Source organism: Drosophila melanogaster, chromosome 2L (assembly GCF_000001215.4).
Source record: "Drosophila melanogaster chromosome 2L".
Classification (NCBI taxonomy): domain Eukaryota; kingdom Metazoa; phylum Arthropoda; class Insecta; order Diptera; family Drosophilidae; genus Drosophila; species Drosophila melanogaster.
Genome location: NT_033779.5, coordinates 20,511,436 through 20,516,991, shown reverse-complemented (window position 1 = coordinate 20,516,991; position 5,556 = coordinate 20,511,436). Strand labels below are relative to the sequence as shown.

At 42.1% G+C, this 5,556-nt stretch overlaps 1 long non-coding RNA gene across 1 annotated transcript, besides 1 other annotated feature; it reads right to left on the bottom strand.

The window, feature by feature from the left end:
* The first annotated feature begins 2,159 nt into the window (after window positions 1-2,159).
* Window positions 2,160-2,242: a mobile genetic element.
* Window positions 2,243-2,445: 203 nt separating this feature from the next.
* lncRNA:CR45702 (long non-coding RNA:CR45702) lies at window positions 2,446-3,160 on the bottom strand. The gene has a single exon (NR_124399.1). It is a non-coding gene; the product is annotated as a long non-coding RNA:CR45702 (long non-coding RNA).
* Between the last annotated feature and the right edge of the window lie 2,396 nt (window positions 3,161-5,556).

Here is a 5,556-nt window from a genome sequence, read left to right as displayed (position 1 = left end):
GCCCCGAACTTCACAATGTAGACCAAATTTTTGGCGGCTGTATGCTGGTAGCTTTTGGTCAACCATAAATGTCCTTTCTGCGCCCATCTCCACCCCCAGAAACAAAGGAACCTCTTCCATATTTGCACGTTTCTATTGTGTACCCTGGAACTGCGCGGAAATGGCGACTCGATTTTTATCGATTTAATCAAGCGGCTACTGCTGCTGCCTGTGAAGTTGGGAGGCGCCACCGCCCCATGCCACGCGAGTATCCACTTTTTGTTGTTGTTCAGCTACCCGCGGGATATCTACTAAAAAAATGTGGGTGGAAAGAGAACGCCACCGATTTCCATACGTAATTGCACTGTAATTGACAATTTATTGTGTCAATCGCAATCGAAGCACAATGCCGCATTGCATGCTGCTTTCTTTCTGCTAGCGGTGTGTGCCACGTTTAATTAACAAGGCGACAACGATGCCAACGGTTAATGGGTGGTGCAGTGGGTGGTGCTGTTCAACGGGTAGTTCGGTGGGTGGGTCGGTGTGTGGTGCGGTGTGAGGCAGCCGCTTTTGTAGCCTGCAAGGGAAATTTAATCTGTTTTTTAAAACGAGCTGGATAAGTTGAGGCAATCAAGCGGAAAATCAGCAGTAACGCGCCAAATGCAAACGCCACCTGATCGGTGGAAATTCGATGGGAAATGGGAAATACTCCACGTCGGGAACAGGGTTTGAATTGTATTAGAGGTCTAGAAAAAAATACTTGTCTTTTGCAGGAGTATTTGGTTATGAATTTAGAACCTTTTCTCTTCATAAGAAAAGTTTAGTTATTCAACTATAACATTTCTTGTTCTGTAAAAAGACTTTTGATAACGACAAAAGTACTTTTAAACGTTTATTTTTCTTGAATTTCAAAAAATGTAATCAAAACAATTTTTACAAATGTCCATTAAAAAAACACTAAATGATGTTAACAATATTATGACATTAGGATATCTAAAAAAAGACGTAAATATGTAGGTTGAATTAATATCATAAACGAGATTATTGGTTTTCTTATACCAGCATTGTCACTTTTCCAGTATTCCGAGATCTATGTTCCTGTTCATCCTTGAACAACATTGCTAATTTATAGCTGGCGTATCGGAGCTAATCAAAGTCCATCAAGCTGGGAGCCCACTAAACACCGTGCTAATAGAGGCTTCCGGAAAGGATTTATGTTCGGCCCGCTGGGTATGGCCGAATCGAGTAATGGAGGCTCTGAGGAGTTAGGAGTGGTGGCATCTCAGCCCCTCGTGCTGATCAGCATCCATCTTCGAGGCGTCGCCCGGTCACGGGTCTCTAATTGGCCATGGACGAGAGCCCTTGCCTGGGCCCATTTCCTGCTTGATTAACGTGCCCACCAATTACGCGACCCATATATATCGTACAGGTCCACTAGAAACAAATACTTGTTCATTCCAAATTATGAAGAACTGTACAAAAGCAATAGCAAACCATATATTTTAACCAAGGTGATATAACATTTTAAGAGTTTATCGAAACGAATGTAGCTCAAATGAAATGATTTCTTGCAGTGTAAGAAAGTGGGGAACCCATATCGACGTGGCCAGTGATAAAGTGTGCGTAACAAAAGCTAATAATTGCCAAGGCGACGTGGCCGGCCACGGTGAAAAGTCGCCCGTGCTTTCCCGCTCGTTGAGTGGCCAAAAACTTTGGCATCATAATTTATAGCTGCGTTAAACAAGCGAGGATAACAAATTAATTTTGTCTGGGGCGACGGCACTGGCGGCGGCCAAGAGGAAAAAACCACATCTCAGGACGATGCCAGGACTTATGAGCACGACGCTCGCTCTCGAATTTCTTAGTTGGGCCAATTAATTTCTAAAGTCAGGACGTGCTGGGCTCCTCCATCCCCCCTTGAACACCGTGGGTGTGTGTGTGTGTATTTGGCTGTCTCGTAAATCTTAACGAACCAAAAGCAAAATTCCTACGCATCTCTCAGCAGGAACTCGCTCGCGAATGCCGCTCATAAATATAAGTTCCAATGGCCATCGAGACCACCAAAACGGAGGTGGAGCTATTGAAGGTGACTTATACTACAGGGTATGGGCTAGGGTATTTCGGACTTCACCAGATCGTGGCTTATTCTTTAAATTCTGAATACGGTTCCTCGAATGGTTAGCTATGTCCGTCTGTCAGTTCTTCTGTTCCGTCCATCTGTCTGTCCTTATGAACAGCGAGATCTCAAGAATTATAGAAGCTATATTGAGCATGTTTCTTTCAAGTAAGTATTACTTACTATTTAAATGAATTAAATAATTAAAAAAATACTTGTATAAGTATGAGATTATGCAGCGTCGTTCTTTTTAGTTTTACTATAGATACGAGGTAAAAGGCAAATTACCAATCTAACAAATTTCTTAAAGGACTAACTCTATTACTGAGAACCAAATCGTCTACCATTTCAGCATGGACCACCTTGTTATTCCACCATTTGCGACCATAATGGCCATTGTTTGGGTCTGGTGGACAGGGGATTGAGGGAGCTCCTTGGCGGCACCCAGTGAAATACGTCAAAATATTTGGCATTCGATGCGATGCTCGCCGCGTTCAACGTGCGCTGAAATGCCAGTTCTAATATTTATGTCCGAATGGAGCGTACGAAATCGGGAATCACAGGTCCTTTCCCTTGGATCATAACTATGCGCTGCCATCACTAATCGCAACTTGTGTTCCGGGTTTGTTTTGTTTCGTTTTGTTTTGTTTTATTGTCGCACAGTCGAGCAAAACACATAAATCTCGCCCATGACTTGGACTTGGCTGCTGTCCCGTCGTCTGCCTCCGCCAGCCCTGCCACGCCCCCATCTTGTGTGCGACCCGAAGGTGTTGATAACGTTGTGCTCCGTATATTCCGGATACGTCCTACTCTCCGGCTGTACATCTTAATCGTAATGCGAAAGTTGTCAAGTTGATATGTAAACGAAAACGTGCTGCAAATATTTGCTGATGCCAAATTCTTTTCCATTTCCATTCCGCTCGAGTGCCATGTCAACGCAGTTTTTTCTAATTTATGAGCTTTTGCTCCAAGATGGGAGCAGGATGCGGTCATAAAATATACGGTTTTGAGGCGTGATTCTAATCAGCTTGTGTTAAATTTAGATTTAATATTGGCACCGTGCCACGGCATCAAGGAATGAGATATATGATTTATTACTGTATAGTATATTGGCTTTTTACATTTCTACAATCCACAATTCTAAATCCAAAATCAAAATTTATGAAATGATTTGCATTACTACTATTCGCTTCGTAAAATAAACTATTGGGCAACTCTTTATAATTTTTTGTATTTTTCTTCTAGCTTCAATAATTCAACTCGTTGCAGTGCTCAGCTTAGTTTTTAATTATAGGAAAATCAAAAGCGCATAACGCTGCAAATCTCAACTTTTCACAGGTAAAAGGGTCGGATGTCGGGATGGGGAATCCGATTCAGCCGCAAAATCAGGCTAGAAGGCTTGTCAGTAAGCCACACACTCACACTCACTCAGTCGCCCACTTCGAGCCAGTATTAATCCACATCCGAGTTATAATTCATGCTGATTGTATGAACATTTCAGCTTTTACGTGAACCGTAAAACTTTACTTCCTGACTTTTCATCAGACCGGTCCATTCCACCTGGCTGGGGTATAAGCACAGATACATGTGTACTGCAGATATGTCCACCCTCCTCCACAATTTCAGACGCAAAGTTGAGAAAATTTTCAATTTTTACCTCTCTTTCCTACGGCACACGATATTTCGTGTGTGAATACTTTTTTGGTGTAATTCCAGTTATAGTTTTGGTTCTGCCAAGCTAAACCGGCTATATGACTTTGGTTACAAAGGGCTTATTCTCACACACACACACACGAATGGCCGGTATGAGCGACTCTGTGTAGTTGCTTCCGTTTCCGTTGGCAACTTTGTCCTTTCATTGCGATTCTGTAGACCGTGTGCATCGCCACCACACCACTTAAATATCATTATTATTAGCCCGGCTGAGTTTGCACTGAAAAAGGTTTAAGCCATCATTAAATCATTTTAAATAACACAAAAGTAAAGATTTCTTCACCGCGAAAATTATATAAACAAATTAAAATTAAACAAATCATATTATTTTTATAAATATCAATATTCTTTCAATTGAAATACATATGTCTGATGTACATCTTCGAACTAAAGTTGAATTAAAAGTATGAAATGTTTGGGATAACAAATTTATTAGATTTCAGTGCACAGAAATGAGATTGAGTGGGGCGGTTTGGGTCACCACTTTAGCGCAGGTGACCTGCGCTGAGTAGCGCCAGACGCTGGTTAGGTAAATTATACCTAATGCCAGGCCCATGCCCACCTGTCCGTCTGCACCGCCCACCCCTGCCACCTGAGAGAGGGAAAGTTATGCCTCGTTAGGGTCTCCACTTGCCACCTCCACTCACGTAGTTGTTTAATGCCACGTTTCACTTGAATAATTGAGAGCGATTAGGCCAGAAACTTTTGCATTGATTAAGGTTTAAGTTGGCCAAACATTTTCCCAACTCGGGAAGTCCCCGTAAACTAGTCTCCACCACTGCCATTGTTTTCCATCGGTTCGACTGGGTGTATCGGTGAGTTTGAGCCTGTGGGCCACCGGCGCCTGTCTCCCGAGGTCCTTTGCCACCTTTGTCATTTGCTATCAGCAAATGTTTAAATATGCATTACGTGTGTTATTCTCATGTTCAGCAGCACTTGGGGATTACCGAGAGCTGTAGATGAGACTGCTCGATAGACAGTTGAAAGGACCCGGGCTAACATCTTCTTCCAGGGCTCCCAGTTCCTACCTTCCACTTCCCCATCCCCAATGCCCATCCCCTCCGGAATTTTGTCTGCCTCTGTAAAAAATTCAACACTTTTGGGAATTTCCAGGTGACTGCAGTCTATGCCATTCAAGTCAACTCTAGTTGAACTGAAAACTTTTTGTAAGATCTTCAAGCAACCTAAAGACAAACTCCTAAGGATTGTTGGAAATATTCGTATCATTGATTTAGTATACCGTTGTATTTATAGCATTTTATTAAAATTTCCTAAGCAGAAATATATTTAAATTTGTTTAATATGTTTAAAAGCTCAGTATTTGAAGAAGTGTCTGTGATATTAATAATGGAGAAAGGAAAAATAGTTCACATTCATTACTTCAGAAGTAGAACCCTGCTTCCAATTAAGGCTCCCATCTCTAAAAAAAATAATCATTGATTGCAATTATGACTCATCATGTGCACTGAGAATACTAACTCGATACGTGAAAAGGATACCCAGCACAAAAATGTGTTCTAAGCCAAGAAATGTTTGCCCGGCTCAGGTACTAATTACACCAAGCCCCATTCACTAATGAAGCCCAAAAGGTAGTCCGGAGAACGAAGTGGCCAAAATGCTGGGTTGCATAAATTTCTGAACCCGAAACGAGGAAAGTATGAAAGACAAGACAAGAATGTGGCCAGGCGATAGGAAAATGCAAATCGCACTGCTGGCAGGATGCAACAACAAGCAGTGTGCCCATCATT